Source organism: Zeugodacus cucurbitae, chromosome 3 (assembly GCF_028554725.1).
Source record: "Zeugodacus cucurbitae isolate PBARC_wt_2022May chromosome 3, idZeuCucr1.2, whole genome shotgun sequence".
Taxonomy (NCBI): domain Eukaryota; kingdom Metazoa; phylum Arthropoda; class Insecta; order Diptera; family Tephritidae; genus Zeugodacus; species Zeugodacus cucurbitae.
Window position 1 is genome coordinate 16,072,501 of NC_071668.1, and position 23,552 is coordinate 16,096,052.

At 32.1% G+C, this 23,552-nt stretch overlaps 1 protein-coding gene across 7 annotated transcripts in view; it reads left to right on the forward strand.

The window, feature by feature from the left end:
- LOC105220120 (ets DNA-binding protein pokkuri) overlaps positions 1-23,552 on the forward strand; it is a 99,466-nt gene that overhangs the window by 67,442 nt on the left and 8,472 nt on the right. The window contains exon 2 of one of the 7 annotated variants that reach the window (XM_054227337.1): positions 4,644-4,701. The exons of 4 other annotated variants lie outside the window; for them this stretch is intronic. The gene's annotated coding sequence lies outside the window, so the exon portion shown is untranslated. Of the gene's footprint in view, positions 1-4,643; positions 4,702-4,771; positions 4,913-15,596; positions 16,146-23,552 lie in introns of those variants that run through there. 2 more of the 7 variants (XM_054227342.1, XM_054227340.1) reach the window with 2 other exon arrangements.

Consider the following 23,552-nt stretch of genomic DNA (forward strand, 5'->3'; position numbering starts at 1 on the left):
ACTGACAACAATAATAACAACAACAACTGCAGTCAATGCAACAACTATAACAACAAACGATTGGCAAAACGCGGAAACAGAGTTGTTCTCCATTATTAACTAATGACGCATGCGTTTGACCGCACACTGCACATTTTCCTACACAACAACAACAACACTAACAATAATCAGTATATCAGTATTTACATGTAAATTGTAAATATATATCAGCGCGATTAGGGTGTTGTTGTAGTATAGTAGGCAAACTGCAAGCAAGTAGGGGGCTGAGGTTGATGACGGCACGTAATTGTAGAAGTAGAAAATTGCTGAAGGCAGGGAACTTGAGCTGGGAAATTGAGATGCCCACTCATTGTATGTATGTGTGTAGTAGTATGTTTGTATTTCTGCATAAATTTCTGTAAATATGTAAAATTATGTATTAGCGCTTTGCTATTTAGGTTTATAGCAGTATTCTAAGCAACCCTTTCCGCCTTCGATCTACCATCATAATTCAATAACCTCTTCTACATCAAAAAAATTTAATCAAACAAGTAGTGATCTGCGTCGACACTTGCGCGCATACGCTTGAATATTTATGTTACAGAATTCTCAAAAAAAATAAAATAAAATAAAAAAAATTAGTAGATATATAATCATCAACTTTAGCAAACAGAAACAGCAAATGAAAAAAATAAATAAAACAAGTAAAGAGTGTCACAACAAACAAATGTGCGACTACTAACAATAAAAGCTAATAAAAATACGACAAATGAAAATGTGATCATAAAACAAAACGTTGAAGCGATTACTTCCTTATTTGTGCTCAATTTACTTTAGTAAATATGCACACAAAGTTACGTGTATAATGTCGGTTCTACATATAGTTTACAAAGTTTTCAAAAGAGGCACTCATGTGGTTGACTTCTATGTTGTATATTTGCATAGACATACTTATGTAGATATGTACAACGTGCTCTTCAATTTAGTAGTGATCTCTAGCTAGCGATGAGGTGAGCTGTTATCAGAGTGAAAGAGGAAATTAGTTGCTAATATACCAGCTAGTATTCGATAGCGTTTGCTAAAGTGCCTAGATTTGATAAGATATGTATTAAGAAAGTTTGATAAGGTATAAGAAGATTTTTATTTCATTTAGAGATTATCAATACACATTTTTGATTTTTTTACTTTTCTATTGTAGTTTATTAACCTTATTGTTTTTGTTGTAATCTATGTGCTTTAAAAACATATAAATGTGTTTGATTAAGTTTCAACTTCCTTAACATATAAATTTCAATGTTTTTCAATTTTTTTTATGTTGTAAAAAGACTTTGAAACATTCTGCTACTACTAATTTTTCTTTTACATTTTCTTTATAGTTAAAAAATTTTAAATATTTTTTTTTCAGTTATGTAATTATTACTTTCCGTCCAGTTAAAAAAAATTCAATAAACGTTAAAAGAAAAAAATTATAAATATATAAAAGATAAATATAAAATTGATTTCAAAAATTAAGAAACACAAAAATATTTTTTTATTTGTTTAAAATTTATTTTTATTTTGGTTAAATTTTTTGTATTTCGGAATTAAAAAAAATATTCCATAATATATTTTTCACTTAATTTTCTTTGCATTTAAATTTTTTTTGCATAACTAAAAAAAAATATCTTGTAATTTTCTTTTTTTTTAATTTTTAATACTTTTTTCATAACTAAAAATATTTATTTTATTTTCTTAAGGGAGGGGTCGGGGTTTTCACTTTCGAAAAATCGATTTTTTTTTATCTTATTGTTTAACATTTCAAGAATATGTCCTCAAAATTTTAATCCGATCTAAGCAATATTCTTGAAGTTTTTGTTTAATTAGTCTCGGGGCCTTTAACGCTCTAACTCTAACAGCTACGGGCGGTTGGGATTGCAGTGCAGCTTTAAACGCGTTTTTCTCAAAACTACTTTTTTGAAGTCCGTGTTCACTGCCATTTGAAAACTGCTCGACCGATTCATTTCAAACTTGGTACACATTTTCTTCACATAAAATACCTCCCCCCTACGTTTAGTAATTTTTTTTAACATTAAGGGTGTTTCCCACCCTGAAAATGGCGGAAATTTTAGTCGAAAATAACGGTTCACACTTTAGATGGCCGCCAAAAATTTTTAAATAAAATAACAAATAATCAGAGAACGTTGGGGGGAAGATTTGTTTAAAAATTAACTAAATTTGTATGGTTTTCCATTTTCGGATAATTTCCGGCCGAGTTACAGTGAACACCGCAAATTGTTTTTTTTTTTTTTCAAGACGTCCTAGGGGAAGCTCTGTCACGGGCTAATGGTTTAATATTTTTGCATGAAAAATTTACAGAACATAGTCAAGACAATGCTCAATAATGTATAGAAGGTTTGAATAAAATTGCTTAATCGATATTTGAGAAAAAAAATTACAAAAAGAGTGTTTTTTTTTGCGCTGAAACCCAGACCCCTCCCTTAACATTCGGCAACAGCAATAAAAGCTAAAACCAATTTTTTTTTTTTAAATATGAGTTATATAAATATAAAAAAAATATATTAATTTCAAAATTAAAGAAATATAATTTTTATTTGGTTAAATGTTTAATATATATAAAATATTTAAACTAAATTAATCTTCTAAATGTTTTTAATTTTGAATTAATAAAATAAAATAATAGTATTTTTGAAAATTTTTAAATATCAGAATTAGGTATTTTTCCTAACAGCTTTCTCTGATAAAAAGAAATTTCAAAAATATATAATTACAGTTGAATTTCCATAACTCGAACTCTTGTTTTGGCAATAGAAGTCAAATTTCATTTAAATAACCTTCCGGAAGTCTCCCGACTCGAAGTTTTTTGTAGACTGTTGTGATTCGAGTTAGTACTACTGTATATATTTCAATTTGTATATTTTAATTTAATTTATTTTTATTTTATAAGTAAAAACCTTTTAAAAATAGTATTTTTGAAAATCTTCTATTACAAATTAATTGTTATTTTTTAAATAAGATTTTACAAGTCAACATTTAAAAATAATATCAAAATATATATATTTTCATTTATTTATTTCTCACATCTACTACACTAACAATATTCACATACTAACTTTTAAAACATGAATCCTAATCTAGCAATGCAACCCACTCTGGCACTCTCATAAGTGCCAATCAATAAGTCAGTTTCAAGTGCTGCTTCTGCTTTCCAATTTATCAGCCTCTCACTCAATAGATAAAAACCACAACAGTAACGCACTCCAAAATGTACTCGTTACTTAATCGAACGATCTGTCTTTTGTGGTGTCACCAAAGAAAGCACCCGAAAATGCTATTTAAATTAATTGTGTTGCTTTTCGGTGCATATGATATCGCATCTCTCTTTCGCCAATAAATTTAAATTTTATTAATTTTTGTTTACATATACTTATATGTGCGGTGTGTTTGTATGGGTTCATGTTGTGGTAATTAATACGACACACGTTTCCGCAGCATTTAACTGCCGTTTGATAAGATTCTTTATTTAAACACAAAATTTGCCATAAATATTTGAGTGCAGACATGCAAATAAATATTTAAAGTGTGTTTATAAAAACGGGTGAGTCATTTGGGTGGATTTGAAATTCGTTAAACAAAAAATAATAAAAATAAATAAATAAAAATTATTTAAAATAAAAAATGTTAAAATTATTATTCCATATTAAAAAATATATATATTTTTATAATTATTTTATGTGAAATTATTTTGAAAATAAAATATATATAAAATAAAATGATAATTATCATTAATTATAATTAATATTTAATCGATCTTATCTTAAGGGATCAAAGTAAATACTGCCTTCTTAAATATTTTTTACCAGTCACCCTGTAATTTATAATTGTTTTTTTTTTATAGCAAGTGTATATTTTATGAGTGCCTTGTGAAATTGATAAACGTGTTCTTTCTTTTAAATTGATGTGTTAATTTTTGTGAATTTTTAGATATATTTTCAAATATTATGGGATCAATTTTGGCGCTAAAAGAGTGTTTTAAAAAAATATATAAAACTATATTTAGCATAATTAATAATTATATATTTTCTTTAGATGTTAATAAATTCTATATCCTCTATAAGTATGTGATTTTCTACTAAAAAAACATAGAAAAATGTGGATCATTCTTGTTATTTTTACATTCGGTCTTAGATCAGATTTTATGCAATAACTTCTGGAAGTCAGAAATATGTAAAAATTGCATTCAGAAGCTTTTCACTTTCAATCCTAAAAACAGCTGTTCTCAACTACACACATACACATGTCTTTTTACATCAGCTGATGATGAATTCATGAATCAGCTGTTCGCGAATAGGCTTTCACTTGTACTACTGTACATTATACACAAACAAAATATGACGTTAATTTCAATAATCTTAAACTTAAGAGTGTGAATAACAAAATAAAGAACGACAATCGACAATTTAATTGCGTCACTAAATGTTGAGAGTCGATGAGTCATAACTATCGATTATAAGTGTTGATGAGACACTCGTGTGTGCAGCAATGTCTATAAATATAATACATCCAGATTATTATTTAAATTAAAGAAAATAAGAAATTTGTTATATGATAAAGTAAATATTTTTTATATTTTTTATTTATAAATTTTTCTCTTCTTCTCTTTTTAGGTAAGCTACGAATCAAAATCGTGATTTTTCTATACAAAAAACTTGACAATTTAGCAAGGTACGTCATTATTTGCAAATGTTTATTATTTTCTGTTTTATATAAAGTCAATATATGTATTTAATTTGTTTAATATACAATCCATCCACTTCTGTGCAATCACACTTCAGTGTTGTCAGGGAAAATTTCGGAAATTTTTCAAAACCCTTGTCATTTGCTGTTTACCGACACGTGCGAGATAATTTAGCTAATCAATAACTAATAACAACAGGTAATAATAAATTTAAACTACGTATAGACTTTGTATAGTAAATATGTATACCGGATATAGATATGTGTCTCAATAATTGTTGTCCGTCCTTAGATAAGCTTAGACGTTTCCCCTGTAGATGGTAAACATAAGTTAAGCACCCTACATCGCATAGGTGAGCAATGCTCTCAGTTGGTTTTTTTAATTTTATTTGGGGATATTTAAGGAGTTGTTAATAGTCGCTATTTTTTATGAATGTTAGAGATATAATTTTGTTCAAGACAAAATCTTGGGAGGGAAGAGAACAAAATGTGCTCTGAAAAATTATATATACATATGTATATACTTGGTGTGGGTGCTATTTGTTAAATCGGTATCACAAAGAAAATAAGAAGAATAGGAAGAGTGAGTAGGAACATTTATTCTTTATTTTTGTAATAAATCAATTAAATTTAAATTTTTACAATTTAAATTTTATTTGATTTTAAACTAATTATTAATTAATAAAAATTTAATAATTAAAAACTGGTTTAAGTAAAAACATAAATATTAAATATTTTTTTTTAAATAAAAAATTAAAATTATAATTTATAAACATAATTTGATCTCAAAAAATTAAAAAAAATATAAAATTAATTTAAATTAATGTTTTTAAAGTTTACATTTAATTTTTTTTATTAAAAATTAAAAAATTTTAGGAACAAAAAATTAAATCATGATTAGAATTTATTTAATTTTTAATTTGTTTAATTATTAAATAATTAATAATAATTCATTAATTATAAACTGAATTTATAAAAATTAATTTTTTTTTAATATTAAAGTTAAAAAACTTAAAATAGTTTAATTTAATTTTTTTTATTTAAAAAAAAAATATATAGTTTAATAATTTACTATAAATAACTCACATGAACTTTTCTGAAAAAAATTAAATTTTTAAAATCATAATTAGATATTATTTATTTTTTTATTAATATTTTTTTTTTTTTATTTTTAATCATTTTTCGAAATTTTTCTTATATTTTTTAAACTATAAAATTTAAAAAATTCTGACATATTTATACAACAACAACAACTTCAAGTATCACCACATCAACAATAACTGCTTATTTAATGAGTTGTTGTACAAAAAAACGTGCGCATGCTTACTACATACATACCTCCAGCTAAGGGGCAACGCGTTCTAAGCATTTCCTAAAGCGTCATCACGCCAAATAGCGCAGTTCGACTGGCTTTTACGCCTGATTGACTATACAATTAGAAATTTTGATATAATTTGAAAATGAATATTTACCTGCCGCACACACACACACACGCACGTGAATAATCTAAATGTGTGTGTGACGCGCGTGCGCGCTGACTGGACCAACTAATAGTGAACAACAACAGCAGCAACAAAAAAATTGGCGTACGCGTTTGGGCACGAACGCTGACCGCTACCAACAAAAATTTTTCTGTTTATTTTTTTATTGTTGTTGTTTTTGTTTTTGAAATAAAAAATCGGTGAGTGTGCGTTTTAGGCGTCTAGTGGTAAATGTCGTAGCCATAAATATATTTATAGAAATGTGGTTGTTTTCTTCTTCTTTTGGTTTTTTTTCCACTCATATGACATACTACTATTTGTTTTATAAGCCAACACAAAAATATTCTACCTGCGCTGTTGGTTTATTGGAATGATTTAGCGTTTTGGACCGCAGCGATCACCACAGCGGAGATCAGCTCAGCGGCAGCATCAACGCCGGCAGCGCTTGTTCCGCTGTGGCTCATCGACTACTCTACACACAGCGCTTTTATTGACGTTGTAGACAATATTGTTGTTGTTGTTTTTTAATTGGTTTTTCTTGTTGTTCATTATCGTTCAACTGAAACACTATATGTTAATATGCGCGCACACACACACACAATCATACACTCACCTGTATATCGCATATTACCGCCTAGCTACCCATTTCCCCTTAAGCCATTTGTTGCTGCTGCTGTTGTTGTTCTCATTCTCCTCTCCTTTGTATTGACTATCTTTGCATTAATAATGATGTGAAAAATAATTATATCAAACGTTCGATAACCTTTCTGGTTTTTTAATATGCAAAAAGAAGCCAGTAAATTGTTTTTCTGTCCACTTCTTTGTTGGTTTATTGTATATTTTTGTTGTTGTCGTTTTTGCCACACATTTGCCTATTCCACAGTCAGCTAAGTTCACTAGCTTGTCTTGTTAGAGTGTCGCTTGACTACTTGGCTACTTGTTGTATTGTGTTTCGCGATTTGCCATATACGACAGCAATAACAACAAGAACAATAACAATTTGCTTGTTTTAATTTTTGTATAATCGACAAAATTTAGAGTTCAACGTCATCGTGCCAAAAACCAACCAATACGCAAGCAAGCAAGTTAGTTGACTTTTATTAGAAAAGTTCACATGTGTATTTATGTATAGGTATATACGTATATGTATGTTTGAATGTATAAAGAAAAATACTTGAACCGCCAAGCAGAATCTCGAATTTCCAATGTAAAAAAATAGTAGACGATACAAAAAAAAAAATTAAGTTCGATATTATATATATTTCGTTATATACATATGTATATAATATATTCAATATATATTTATTTTGCCTTTTCGATTTGTGTTACAGTGAAAATGAATCGAAATAATTTGCTTATAATTAATTAATTAGTCTTGATTAGTGTGAAACTCCAGTTTTCCTTTCTATATTGTCTATATGACTTCTTAATTGAGCTTCCATAGCTCGAACTCTTGAATTGGCGATAGAAGTAAAATTTCACACAAATTACCTTCCTTAACTCTGAAGTTTCACTAACTCGAAGTTTTTTGTGTATTATGGTGATTCCAGTTAGGGTAGTTCAACTGTATACTTATGGTATTATTATCAGATATAAATGAAAGGATTTTTTGTAATTTTTATAATATTTAAAAATCTAACTTAGCCCTTAGATGTATATTACACTAGTCTTCTTCTTTTACTTGACAGTTTTTCGAAAAAAAACCTGATGTCTTGGGAAAAGCTTATAGCTTTTCAAGTTAAAAAGACTTCAACGGTGTCTAAACTAGTACCCTACATATTGAACTTCAAACACCTTCTCTCCTCCATGATTGTGCTTATTGAAGTGTTTACTTTATAATTTCCATCTTCGCATCCGCCGCTTTAGAATATATGTCTCTAAGGTCAAGCACTGACCGATTAAATCGATTAAATCGTTTTATATCGATCTTGGACAATTGTGTCAACATTAACCCAACAAAATATTTGTAGAGATCTGTTTGCATCCCAAACTTATTCTGTCAAAATGTCACTTTTTTAGCCGAATTCTCGACATTTGCACGGAATACGCATGCTGCCAGAAATATGGTCAAAAGTTGTAGCTAGCGACGGCCTATATTTTGAATAACATTTTTGTAACCGTTTTTAACCGGCGGAAGCAAAGTTGTAGACCTAATATATATTTTGCTTCTTCACCGCTTTAATCATAAATTCAACGAATTTATTTTATTTAGTATTCTTAACTTGAGATCATTGTTCTTAGTCGCGGTGAGTTCTCTTCTATTTCCCTCATAGTAGATCTCACTAACTTTCTCCATGCTATTGAAATAGATCTTTTCAACCAGCTTTTACAATTTTCGATCTCCAAGTCAGATTCGATGAATAATTAACTATTGGTAACTACATTAGGTCCACTGTGAGCTACACCCTTCACAAAGGTCACTTCTGACGAATCTGTCTTTATCTTACCAATAAATTTTAATAATCCAGGGGTCGATATTTATTTGATGTCGTCTTCTGAGTTACAGATTGCCAAGGCCTAGATGAACCACGATCTCTGCTTGATACACCTACGCATTTTGATGTTCAGCACAATGAAGTATCTCATTTAAAGCCCTATAACATTGCCAAATATATACAGCCACTTCTAAACCCACCCTTATAATGATGTAACTAATTAATTCATTTAAAAAAACGCTTCCAATAATATTAATATTCGCATTAAATATGTCAACTCAGCTTCTGCTAAAGTTCGACTTGAGAAATAAGCACTGTGGGCGCTGGATTAAGCAGAATACCAGCATACAATAAAATACATGTGGCAGATTTAAAAGCTGACTTAAACAAAATTACAAACGAAAAAAACTGCTTGTTGGAAGCAAAATGATTGATGCGCTGAAGAATCTGTTAATCATACATACAGCCATATATACACACATTTATATACATATGTATGTAACGCTTTGTATGTAGTGGCTTAATCCATTTTGGGCATCTATCACCATTCTTTTTTCATAATTTCTTTCTCTTATTTTTATAACTGTTTTCAGCGCTTTGAAGTGTCTTAGCACCTAACATCGACAAGAAATCTAACAAATAATCTACGCAGCTACAAACAAATTCTCCAAACTTCATACAAATCATCATTATACACTTAAAGTGTCTAGTTGTAGGGCGAGAGGGGCTTGACTGACTGCTCATATCGCTGGCGTTCTAACGCTTTTACCACACAAATCCGCACACACCAGTTCACAACAACCACCACCGTCAGTCAGTCAGTCAGCAAACACATCAAATCAAATCAAATCTGAAATCACATTAGAGTGATCATAGAGCGCATAACCAGTCGGTCAAGTCGGGCGTTGCGCACCTGAGTCGCTGCCGCTCTGCCGCGCTCTTGCGCTAGCGCTTGCGTGCTGGCGCTATACGTTAGACGATTGCCGCCGCGTCTTGGCGCGCAACTCGAGCACGTTCACATATGGTTATTTATGTCTGTAGATATTTACACGTAGATCAGTTAAATTTAAAAAAAAAAAACAACAACAAAACAATGAAATTAAACAACGCAAGCTCGCTAGTGAGCTGACGATTAACGAAATCCGCCGAAATTCGAGGCGGTAGAATCTAAGGAAGCATTTTTCGTGGTACCCGGAATTTGGTTTTCGGTTTTTTTTGTTGTCTTTCTTTTTTCTGCTTCTTCTTCTTCTTTGTTATTTTTTGTTGTTTTATTATTATTTATATACGTCGTTTTGTCTTCATCTAGTAGTGTCTTAAGCATTATGAGCTCGAATTCTCGTATTGTCGTTATTTGGGTTTCAACATTTTTGTGCCATAACTTCTTTTTTTGTTGTTATTGTTGTTGTTGTTTTTCGTGTTTTTTGTATCTCTTGCCCATATTTGTATGAGCTCGACAATAGTTTATTTGAGACGCGCTTGTGTACATATGTACCGCGCTCGTTTCTTATGTTTTCTGAATTTTTAGCAATTTTTTTGTTGTCTTTTACATTGTTGTTGTACGTATTTCTACGCTTTTTTTTTTGTTTAGTTTTGTTCATTTCACAGTACGCTTCTGATTATTAAGCAGGTCGTTGACTTGGTTTTGAATTTTTATGCTTATTAAATGAATATTTGATATGTTAAGAAGGTGAAGATATTTAAATACCTTTTAATGTGCGCGTACAACAACAACAACACACACACACTTTAGTTATAGATATGTACATATGTGGGCAAAACTACACACATTTATTTGTTAGAAAATTTCGCATAAGGCGTTGCGGGTGCAAGCGCCAAGGGGAGCGCTGTGAAAATCCAAGTGTTGTGACAGCGTCGAATAAAAGGCAAAAATGGCAACAACAACAAAAACAAAAACAAAAATATATTAATGGCATGTGTGCGATTGATTGTTGATTGACATGCGGCTGCTTAATTGTTGTTGTTGTTGTGGCCAGTTGGTGGTGGGCGCCTGCTTGAATTTCGCGCATTCATGCAAAAAAAACTAAATTTCGTTGTTATTGTTGTGGGGCTTGTGAAATTTCTGCTTAAAATTTTCGTACAATGAGCATTGATTTTGTACATATATGTATTTTGTCTGAAACACATGCGGAAACGGCGCGTAAAACAATACTTATGTGTGTGCACACATTATATGTAATTTTGTTTTCACACCGCATTCTAACATAAAGGGAGGGCGAATCTTTCATACAACACCTTCTTGCCGCTAAACCGGCAATTATTCGAATATTTGGCGGAAAAGTTTTTTGAAATCTTTGTTAAAAGCGAATATTATATTGATTCAGAAAATTTGAGGTTATGTTAGAAATATATAATCTGTATTTTAAGACTTTTAAGACTTTTAAGACTCCATTCGTAGGTATTTCCCCATAAGATGTTCTTTTTTAACCCCTTGTGGCTTCTAATGTTATTTAAAATTTAATGTTATGTCAGTTTAAGTTAGTTCTACGCCATCCCCGGAAGACAATAGTCCAAAATTTTGAGGGAGAGAGCGGAAAAAATGTTTAAAAAGAGTTTCCATTAATATTTATCGTTAATATTCGGCTGGTTCCAGCCCAAAACCCTGAATTTCGAAATCTTGAAGGTTCCATTTGACTGTAGTTCCACAAGAAATGTACATATTAAACTCATTTAATTTCTGACTGCTTCCAATTTAGCTCGCAATTTGAGGTTATATCAATTGTATTAAAACTACTAAATCTCCCGAGAGCAATGTTCCATAATTTTGGTGTAAGAAAACAAAAACTACCGTTTAAACAGAGTTATATCCAAAATTTCTCGTTTTATCTTTAAAGAGAGTTTTTAGATCTTGATCCACTTAACCAATAGTTTATAATGTTCTTATTGAAGTCCTTTCTGTTTCTAATGCACTTTAAAAATTGAGGTTATGTCAGCTTAGAATATAGGAATACTACCATTTATACAGAGTTCTAACTAATGTTTTCATATAATGTTCCTTATTGTTTCTAATTTAATTTTAAAATTGAGTTTATATTAGAGTAAGTTCATTATATTAGACTCTTAAAGACTACAAGTAAAAATCCATTATTTCAAAGGGAGTAGGAGGCCTCCCCATTAAAATGGATGGTTTCCACTAATAATAGTCGTATTTTTTCTTTGGATCACTCTGCAGACAATACATATTATTCCCTTCACATGAGCTCGTTCATTAAAATCAGTATACCTTGTTTTCAGATTTATATCATCCCATAGCACTTTTGCACTCTGATCTCTTCAATTATATTCTTTTAATAATTTCGTTTCATTCTAACCTATATTTTGATATTTATCCTCGACCTGACCTGCTCACTCTCTCTCATCTCATTCAATATAACATTTTCAGAATTTGTGAAATTGTTAAATTAATACATATGTATATCCTATCCAACCGAAGCTTCTTCTCGAATAAATGTTAGTACATCCGCATTGAGACTTTTGCTTTGTTTCCAAACCAACCTGAACAGAATGATAACTAGAGTTCTTATCTCAACATATCCAGTTTAGTAAAAAAATCCGAACCAAGAACCTCAACAGTCAGTGGTCAGCGGCAGAACTCTTGTTCTATACTGTCTTCCTTCACATTTCACTATTTCACTATCATCCCAATAGCACTCCTTATCAAATCTAATTTGCTACAGCAAGTGTCTTTTAGACTACTCTCATCAAGATAAGTAGCACACACACAGTTCACGTATGTGCCTAAATATGTGATTTTTTTCTAATATTTCACCAAGTATCAAACTATCTAAAGAATTTATGGCATAATATTCGATAATTACTCACTTACTTAGATAGCTAAAGGTGCCTTAAAACGCTGTGGGATACCGTTATGTGCGATAAAAGGTTTCACCTAAGCATATATGTCTGTATGCTGGGGGTTAAAGTGCCTACACTCTATAAAAAAAAGTATTTTGGTGTTTCAAACAAAAAAAAAAAAGTATTCCAAAAACTCCAAAAAAACGCAGCCTGAAAAAAGGAAGTTCTTATGTAGTATACTTGTATGTACATAGTAGCCTCTGTGCTCCGAAAAATCTTCCCGCGCTAGAGTCTTCCTTAATTATTTATTTCTGATTTTTTTCTTTTGGGATTTCACTGTTTACAGTCTTTCTTTCCTTAGAACAGATTAGGGGTGGTTTGTAGAGCAACAGTGTTCAGTGCTCAGTGCATCAACATGCTCACGATGCGATCATATTTCAACATCAACATCAACATCATCCAGTGCAGCAGGAGGAGCAGCAACACACATGCACTTTATTTCTATAGATGTGTGTGTGTATACATGTGTGTTTGAGTATATATAAAATGCCCATTAACGCATATTTGCACGCACACTTAAGATATCTGTATGTCGGTATTAAAAATCTGTTTGTTGGGATTTTCGGGATACCGAAATTTCGGGTTTATATTTATAATTCCAAAAGTCTCGAATTTTATTTTAGTTTTTAAATATACTTGATAGTCATTAGTAAATTATAAAGTAAATTTCAAGTTTAGGACAATTATATATTGAATATTAAGCGCCAGAAATACTCGCAGGAACTTCTATTCTGCTTTCTGGTAATATACCCTGAAGTTAGAATAGTGAAAACTACAAGCTTTAAGTCAACACAGACTTAAAAATAGTCATTACTAATTAACTCTTCTATACCCACCATATTTGGGCCCCTAATTTCTGGCTAAAAATTTTCCTTTGAACGCGACAAAAAAGTTATCTAGTAGAATTCGGTACATTATCGATCTAGATATCTGAATTTAATAGTGAACCTGCATTATATTCTATCCCTTACTCATTATACCAGTCTATTAAACTTATAGAAGTTGTTTGTTCGATTCGCCACTCGCTTATATTTTAATAATTTGTTAATTTTTGTTTAAAGTTTTTTCATAAAATAATTCAAACATTATTATTTGAAAGAAAATATAAAAAAAAAGTATTTGGTGTTGGCTGTAATGTAGAAAAATGTATTTACCATGCTCGAATATCCTAAAAGTAGGCAATCATTTATTATAATTCTTATTATATAGCCAATGAGTTATATATATTAGTTTTGTTTCTCGGGTTTCAAAAGTTGGAAGTTATTTCCTAAAATTAAAATTTTACTGAGCGATTTCTTAAGGTGCCACTTCACTCCTGAAATATCGTTACTCCAAAATATATACGGTTCTTAAGTCCTTACTAAGTGATCTAGTCGAATTCGTTACAAGATAGTATAAAGATATCTCAATTTAATAGTGAACCAGCTTAATACTCTATATCTGATTGATTATGCCAGTATATTAGACTTATACCAGTCGGTTTGTTCGATTCGCCACTCGCTTATATTTTAACTCTTTGGTTTTTTGTTTTAAATTTTTTCAAAAAATAGTTCAATTATTTTTCTTTGGAGAAAATTATTAAAAAATTGTATTAGTTATTGGCTGTAATAGAGAAAAATGTATTTACCATGCTCTGACACCCTAAAAGTATGCAATAATTTACTATAATATTCATTATATAGCTACTGAATCGGGTTTGATAAATATTGCAATATTTTTTCGGGATCTTAAAATTTGTGTTGTATTTTCCAAATTTTCAATATTGCTAAGTGGTTATTTTGGGTACATATTCCACTTCACTCCCGAAATATCGGTACTAAAAATATTTATGATTCTTAAGTCCTTACTTTAGCATTTAAGTATATACATATGTACATAATTATGTATTAACAGCGCACAGATGACTATTATACTTCATAAATGCTCGCACTTACTTACGGTGAAGAATCTTTCCAAGCAAAAAAAAAACAATAAGAACCGATAAGCATAAAGAAAGCCATAAAGCAATGGAATGTTGTTGTTTAAGTGAAACGTATCAGATGACGAGATTTAAGAATCACGCACACAATTACAATTGGATATACATACATATATATGTATGTATGTGTGTGTGTTTAAAGCAGTCTACCGCTGCTATTTCGATCTTCAACATGCGCAGCGGCATTTTCAAAATGCACCCCCAGTGTGGTATATTTACAGCAGGTAGATCTATCTAGCTCGGTGCTGAGGTTTTTTTGTTTTTTTTTTTGTCGTTTCCACTTCTTTCACTGACTTCCCTGCGTCTGGTGTTTTGGAGTAGCGCTGCCTACCTGCTAAAGAGATTTTTACGACATACATACATACAAACACACAACAGTGCTATCCGCTTCTGAGTGGTGCGCGTTCCACTTGTGTGTGTTCGTGTATATGTTCGTTTGTATGCTCGTGTGTGCGTTCGTTCCGTATAATCCACAGATGCTGGGCATAATACTTTGCTCGTAAACTCATTGGCAGTCAACGCAAGTGCGCCGCCGCAACACCGGCTTATTGTATCCGCCGTCGTCGTCGTCGTCGTCGTCGCTATCGTCACCACTACTCGGCTGGCACTGCCGTCACTGCTGCTATCGTGCCGCTCTCGCTGCTTGCCGTTGTTGCTGTTGGCGCAGTCGCTTCACACGCCGTCGCCGCGTTGCTACTCATTTGCCATACTCACGCTCGTTTATTTAGTTCGATATTAGTTCCTGTTCCTTCGTAGCGTGCGGATATACAACACGTCTCTGTGCGTCTTCGTCTCGTTGCGTCGGTTGTAAAAATGCTGTTTTATTATTTTTCTTGCAATTAGTTTAACATTAACACCTTAAATAACGAAGTATTTTCGTTAACGGAAAGAGGAAACGCAAATCAGTGCTCGATTTTTTAGCGAAATAGTTACAAGTGTTAAGCGAGTTCGAATTGCAAGCGATTTGGAATTGATTAAAAAAAATTTAAGGAAGAAAAATTGAAAAATAAAAATATTAAAACAAAAAGAAATAAAATAAAATTTTTACAATTAATTAAAAGAAATAAAAATAAAAATTAAACAAAATTTTAAAAATAAAATAAAATTTTAAAAATAAAAAATAATTAAAACTAAAAATAATTAAAATTAAAATTAAAACAAAATTTAAAAATAAAAATATTTAATATTAAAAATAAAATTCTGTGCCGTCGTAATATGTACGTGTTTAGTTGACTTGCGAAAAAGTGTTCGTGCATATCTAATGAAAATATTTACATATCCATATATATGTATGTATGTATATATAAAATCGTTTTTATACAAGAAATATACACATGCTGCCATCGAAATAGTATAGAAATGTTTGTGAAATTGTACACACGTACCTAAATAAATACTTAAGTATACTATACGTAAAGTTTGTGTGGGCTTTCCAAAAAAAGCAACAACAACAATAAGAATAATATATATATATATATATATATATATATATATAAACTGTGTGTGCTGATGATTGTGTTAATGCTGTTTAATTGCAAAATGAGAACCTGAACAAATGCTAAAATTCATATACACATATTGGATAATAAATTGTGGATATCTTGAGCGATTGTTGTCGACATACAACAAACATACATACACACATATTTAGCAGCGGAATTTAAGGTAAAGCAAATGTTCATGTGGTGTTAATTATTAGCTAGAAGTAATACAAATTTTAATATTGGCAAATATAGAAATATAGAGGCATGCCCTGCAGTGCTCATACACAAATACTTACAAATATTACTATCAAAAACGCGTTGCATACGCGAGGAATTTCTTAAGAAAACATGCCAATAAAATGTTTTAATAAATATAATTGAAGCAAAGCTTTGAATTTTTAATATTTTATTCTTGGTTTTCATTATTTTTTCTTGCGAAATGACGTCTACTCACTGTGACTCACTTTGTTTTACGACTCATTTTGATTTTTTCTTTTCAATAGTGACTGTTTCTGATCGCTAATTCTAAGTAAACAAACACTTTTTGTTTAACAAACCACATTACATCACTTTACACATATAAGACCACTTTATACCAGTAAAAGATTACTTTATACTAGTGAAAGAACCATTTATACCAGTAAAAGTACCATTTATACCAGCAAGATACCACTTTATATCAGTTAAACATCACTTTATACCAGTAAAATACCACATTATACCAGTAAAATACCACATTATACCAGTAAAAATCACTTTATATCAGTAAAATATCACTTTATACCAGTAAGAGACCAGTAAAAGAACCCTTTATACAAGTGAAAGACCATGTTATACCAATAAAAGAACCCTTTATTCTAGTCATGAAGATTTCTGAAAATTTGTATTTTATCTAAAGTGAACTTTTCAACAAAAAAAGCCAAATAAAGCAATGGAAAGCTTCTTCAGCGCTAAAAATTGAAATATACACAGCAAATGCTAAGGTTAAGTGCATAGTGGAGCGACAATTATTTAAAGGGTGTTTACATATTGAAGAAAAAGCTTTAAAGCATTATAATAGCAAAATTTAAGATTATGCCAGTAACTTAGTTAGCTGATGTGATATGATATGATCGATCCACTTGAACCATCATTCCACTATGTCACTTCCTTAAAGAGTGTTTCCACTTGTCTCAAGAATAATATTGGAAAGAAAAAGAAAAAATATTTTGATTTATAAAATCAATTCGACTGTCAGTTGATAACTTATCGATTATTTGATTTTTTTTTTCAATTTGGAGATCGAAAGAGATTAAGCAAATATAAGCGTGATGTCATTACGCCCTGGGAACATAAATAAAATTTAAGAAATGCGAACACGTGTGATCGTGACTCCGATCAAATAATCGGAGTTGATTTAAATAGAAAACATAAAAGAGCTGAACATGATAACAGTAGCTTGTACCTTCAAACCCGATTTAGTACTATTAAAATGTCATTGACAGCAGTAATGGCTTTATTAGCGGGTGACCAATCGTACAATAAACTGGTATAAATGATGAAGAATGGCTTGAATCAGATTGAGCTAGGTTTCTATAGTATTTATACCTTTGATGGAGTGCTCACGTACTCGCTTGTATTGAATTCAATTGAATTTCTCAGCAGAACTCTTACTTTGCTAACTACACTCATGCGATATTTCAGGAAACTTAAGTCATAAAAGTGCTAAATCATTTTTATAACGTTAGATGTCCTTCAAGATGTACATTTTCAAGTTCGATGAGTATATAGAAATAAATATATATCATTAGTCAAGTAGTCATGTATATATATTTACTCAATTTATACTATTTACATACTTACTTCACAAAAACACACTAGATAGCTATCAAATCAAACGAAATATTAAGTTATTTATATATGTATGTCAAACATGTGGAATAGTATTAATATTGTGCCATTATAAATTAATTTCTCAGCTTTTATTATATGCTTATCTAACGATCGGAAGTCTACTTCAGCGGCTGAGAGCGAAAACAAAGAGTACATACACGTACATACATACAGTTAAACGTAAAACTCTTATCAGAGTGGTAAAACTATTTTCAACCCACCTTTTACGTGCACACATACAAACATACATACATACAAAACTATGTAAATATGTTCCAACGTGTAGTACTTTTAGTATTATCTTAGTATACAAAAAAAAAAGAGGAAAAGAAAAGTACTGTTTATAAAAATAAACGCTTGTTAAGCGCTTAAGATAGCGCAGAAAATGTTTGATAGTAAACATCAAGTCTATATATGGCTCTATAGCCTCGCATTTTATACTGCTCAGTTGATAGTGTACCCATATAATATTACACCGTGTAGTTTGTGACAATACTTACTTGCCTTTGGGGCGGAACAACAATGTGCATTTATGCGAATTTTATTAAAAAGTAACAGTTTATAGCAATAATTAGTAGTTTAGATAAGCTTGCTTAAAACTTTTTTTGATTCTAAAGCTAAATGTACTATATGCTAGTCTTGATGTGTCTTTGTAATTATTTAACGCAAAAGTTACAAATTGGGTACTGTAAACCTATTCTTTATGTCATATGAGTTAATATTTATATTGGAAAAGTGTTATGTTTTTGTAATTAAAACAATAACAATCTTCGAAAATTCGAAATTAATTTTTGAAAATTCGAAATTGATCTTCGAAAATTCGAAATTGATCATCGAAATTAAATAACTGAACATATCCTTTGAAATAATTTAGCTTAGTTCCAAAATAAATTTAAATTGGTTTCGGTTTTAGTTTTAAGCGACTTTCTCAAGCTTTAAACGTCAGTTCTCAATAGGAACTCAACTTGCTGTTCAAACATTTTGAAGTTTACAAATTGAGTTTTCTGTTAGATGCCAAATTTATTTGTTTTTGATATGGTATAATTCTTTCACGTTCGACAAATTCATTCTCAACAGTTAAACAACTTTCTCAAGCCTTAACCGTCACTTCTCAATAGCAACTCAACTTGCTGTTCAAACATTTTGAAGTTTACAAATTGAGTTTTCTGTTAGATGCCAAATTGAGTTCTTTTTGATATGGTATGATACTTTCACATTCGAAAGATTAATTCTCAACAGTTTCTCAACTCGAAAACTATTTCCAATTCAATTTTCGCTATACACTCATAAGATGTGAGAAACAAATTGAGTATAATGAATTTCTCGAATGCTTTCAATAATTCTGAGTAGTTTTGCGAATAATTGTTTCAAAAACTAAATACAATAATTGAGGTTAACCATCGGTGAACAATATCATACTAGATAACTGACGGTTAAAACATAATTATATTAATGTTTGTAATAAATAATTGTGAGTATCTTTTATAAGAATTCTCACATAAATAGAATAAAATAATAGAAGTTAACCGCTGGTTAAGTTATTCACAATAGTTTTAACCGTCGGTTAACGCATTATAATTACTTTTGTGAATTATCAATTATTTAATATATTTTCTGTAGAATTTTAAATTCAAAGTTGAAAAACAACAAAAGAATAGGGTACTTCTTCCTAACTTACTAAATCTCAAGGGAGTTATTAACTCGAAATTTTAAAATTCTCCAAGTTGACGTCATCTTTCACTCACATAACAGTGACAGTCTATAATTCTTGTCTAATCTCTCGAAACACCTTCGGCCATAGCAGGAACTAATTTATTTCCCAACCTCCCTTGGGAAAAACTCGACAACCTGTCACAATTACGCCAACTTAATTTCCACCCCGCAGTGTTTTCGAGATTTCAAAAAAATTCCAAACATCCGTGCTGAGATTTTTTGCTGCAGCTGAATTATGGGTGAAAGGGAAGAAGCAGCCACGCACAGCACAGCATACAAACATACATATGCAGGAATACATAAAAGAAATTGAGGAAAAGGAAGCGATAATGCTGATGTGCGCGCGCTGGAACCAACACAACTGATCTCAACAGCGCTGAGAAGTGTAAGGTGTGCGCACATGTTCTTAAGCACTTGTAGGCACATATATACATGCAGACATATATCAATAGTATATAAATAAAAGCAATGCTTGTATTGCCGCTTGCTTTTGTATTTATATATCAGCGTGTAAACATTCCATGTCCGTTCCCTGTTTACGCTGTTGGAGGTTCCTGCCTGCACACAAAATTCCAACTTAGTGTTTCTACAAACCAACTTACATACAAATATGTGTGTATATATGTGAAGATCTCAAGACAATTGGTTTGTGTAGTTGTACTCAGCGCGCTTCACTTGAAATATATACAAATAAACGCACGCACACACACACTCATCACTAGTCAAGTATGTATACAGCGCGGCATATACAAGTGCCTGTTGTCAACAATAACAGCCGGGACGGCAACAACAACACTAAAACAACAACAACGCGCCACATCAGTCTCATCATTAACAGCGTCGTCGACTTCTGCGTCGACTTCGACTTCTGTGCGATCTCAATGCGGACGCGGCGCGTTGTGATGGTAGCAAGCCCACACGTCCCACCAAGTACAATACAAGATTTGTGTGTATGTATGTATGTATGTATTTTTGAAATGCTTGTGCCCATACATCTCTCCACACGCTGGCCATTCTGTATGTCGTTGATGGTTTCGATCATTTATTTTTCTTATACATACATACATATGTACGTATGTTTTTAATTTGCGTGTAGTTTCCGCTCAAACCGGTTTCATCATCTACATTCCTTCCCTATGTGATGTGATGCGCGCTGTCCACATCGTACAAAGATACAATACGATATATGCGAGATCTCTGTAAGTAGCACGATGTTGCCGCGCTGAGAGATTCTCCGCTGGCATTTTTTTTTACGACGCGCCGTGCCCAACCACTTAAACACACATGTCGGTATGTAAGCAAGTTTTGTTTTCTAACCCCCCTCCTGGAGCGTACGCGCCGCTGCAAAGCTGTGGTTGCGCGCGCTGGCTTGAACGTCGACGGCGCAGCGCGTTTTAGAATCTTTTCTTTTCAACATCCATTCGAACAATCACTTATGTACATATGTATCTCTGCATGCTACTTTGTCTTCCAGCAGCATACGCGTGTAAATTTTCTTGCCTTTTTATTATAATTATTTATACTTCGTTTTATGGCTGCCGCTTCTCCGCCAAACGCGCTTCTTTTATTCTTGTTGGTTTTCTCTTCCGTCCGTCTGTCTGTGGCGTCGTCATCCGGGTCCGCCGGTTACACGCCGCTTTGTGGAGCGCGCGGCGCGCTCATTAGAGCATTCATACAACCATGCGTCCAACCGTACGACCGATCCGTGCCTCTTCGTCAAGTTCATTTGTGCAACATCGCTTCTTAACGGCCGGCGATTATTTATGCTTTGTGGGGCGTGCATTGCCAATATTTTGAGAAATGTCTTCCTGGATGTACTTAATTGAACGGGTGATCCATTTAAGACATTTAAAAGGTGCACTTTATGTGCTTTCTTTGAGTTGTTGTTGTAGAGATCGTTGCAACTTTGTTTTCGGAAATTGTTTTACTGGCGGATGTACATTTTTTGGGTATCTTTGTTTTGTTCATTGAGAACTTACGAATATTTTTGTAATTCTGATTCGAAATTTCAATTTCTAAACAAGAGGAAGCGATGACCTCTCGTCAAGATTCATACGAATCCAGTGATCGGTATGTTTTCAATGCAAACTTTACTTAAATTTTAACTTTCGAGTTCGATTTAGTACAAAAAATCTTGAGAACCCCTCAAAGTTCTCTAATAAAGCAGAACTTATAGGCTGAAGAAAGAAGAAATAAATCAAAATAAGATTCTGCTCTAACATAATTCTGGAGATACAAGTTTTTAGTATTGCAGTGATCCAATTGGGTCTTCTGTTGATTTCTAGATGATGATATGTTAAGTCGAAGTAAGTTTCTAAAACTTTTTTTCTTTTTCACTAATACCGTGTTTTTTCTTCGGATTGCAGGGACTATACTCTTAGGGTTTTGAAAAAACACAGCCAGAGTGTCCAGAACCGAAAGAAAATTGTCCATCTATGGATCCTCATCGACATAATGGAAAGTCTTCACATTGGGTACATAGATTTCTGGGTTACTTAAAGACCTATAGTAAATACCCTTCTACTCTTCCTTGTTCTTTTATCACATCATCTACGGTAATTCCTAATCAACCCTATATATCATATTCTAACGTAGTCTCATTGGATCAAACTCGATCACTACTACACTTTATTGCTCACTGGGTCTCGCCGCCGATCCCTCTTTCCACTGTATTGCCACGTCTCTGCGCCACCATGTTGCCCTCATTTGTTCTCTGAACGCATCCGGCTTATGACTTTTTCGTTTTATACATACATAAATACATACACGCATACAGACATACATATGTACGTTTCCTTGGAAATTGAAGACAGTGCATTTCTCGCAGCAACAATCAAAGCCACAACAACAACAAGAACAACAGTAATAACAATAAAAGTAACATTAGCGGCAGCAGCAACAGCAACCACATTCCAACCAGCCACACAGCAGCAACATACAGACAAACATACATATAAAGAACAGCAACAACAATAACAATAGCCACTACAGGAATACTACAGTGAGTTAGCGGGTGAGCTGTATGTTTGTATGTATGTAAAGGCAGGCGTATAGGACGTAATGGCTGAGCGGACAGCGGCGCAAATGATCGTCTGTAGTTTACACACACACACACACACGCAAACGAAGATCAGCATACATTTGTATGTATGTATGTGCATATAGACCCCCTCAAAGTAAAAATATCTTTTCCCTATCTGTGACTATGCATATATAGACGTATGTATCTATGTATATATGTATATACAGAAGACGTAAATATATTTTGTGTTTGCGTTCGAGGAACGAGGAAGCGAAAAAGATTCGATAAATAAGCAAGAAAAAAATTTATAAACAATCTGTCATAAGAGCGGACCGAGAATTATAAGTGGATTTGTATGTGCAGATGTACTCACTTGTATGTGTATATATGTATTTACATATATACGTGTATCTATGTGACTGAAGAAAGCATAATGTTGAAGAAAAACAGGGTGTTGCAGCAGAAGTCTTGCTTTCAGCGTTGTTTGGGTCATTCAGTATGATCACAAGTATTTGCTTGTAAATATCTACATATATCTCTGTTTATATAGCCTCTTCCGCTCTCCAAACCGTTGCTCATACTATGCTCGCTCACCCAATTCCCCACTGCCACTGTGGCCACAGCTGCTTGCCTTCTTCTCCGCTTTGCTGACTTGCTCGCTTGATGAAACACTCAAGTGTACATATATATCAACATATATCTATGTACATATGTATCTTATCCGTGCTCTGTTTACCCACTAGCGGATATGATCGGTCTTCCTTTAAACGCGCTGCACGACGCGCGAATGCTTCCTCCAACTTGTACGCTATTTGATTGCTACCAATGCAAATACACCAACAAACATACATACATACATACAAACATGTGTACATTTGTATATAAGAGACCATAAATTATATATGTATCGTATGTATGTTTGTTGTATTTTTTGTTAGCCCGCTTGCGGTTGCATTGTGTGAAACAAGTTTATTTGATTTT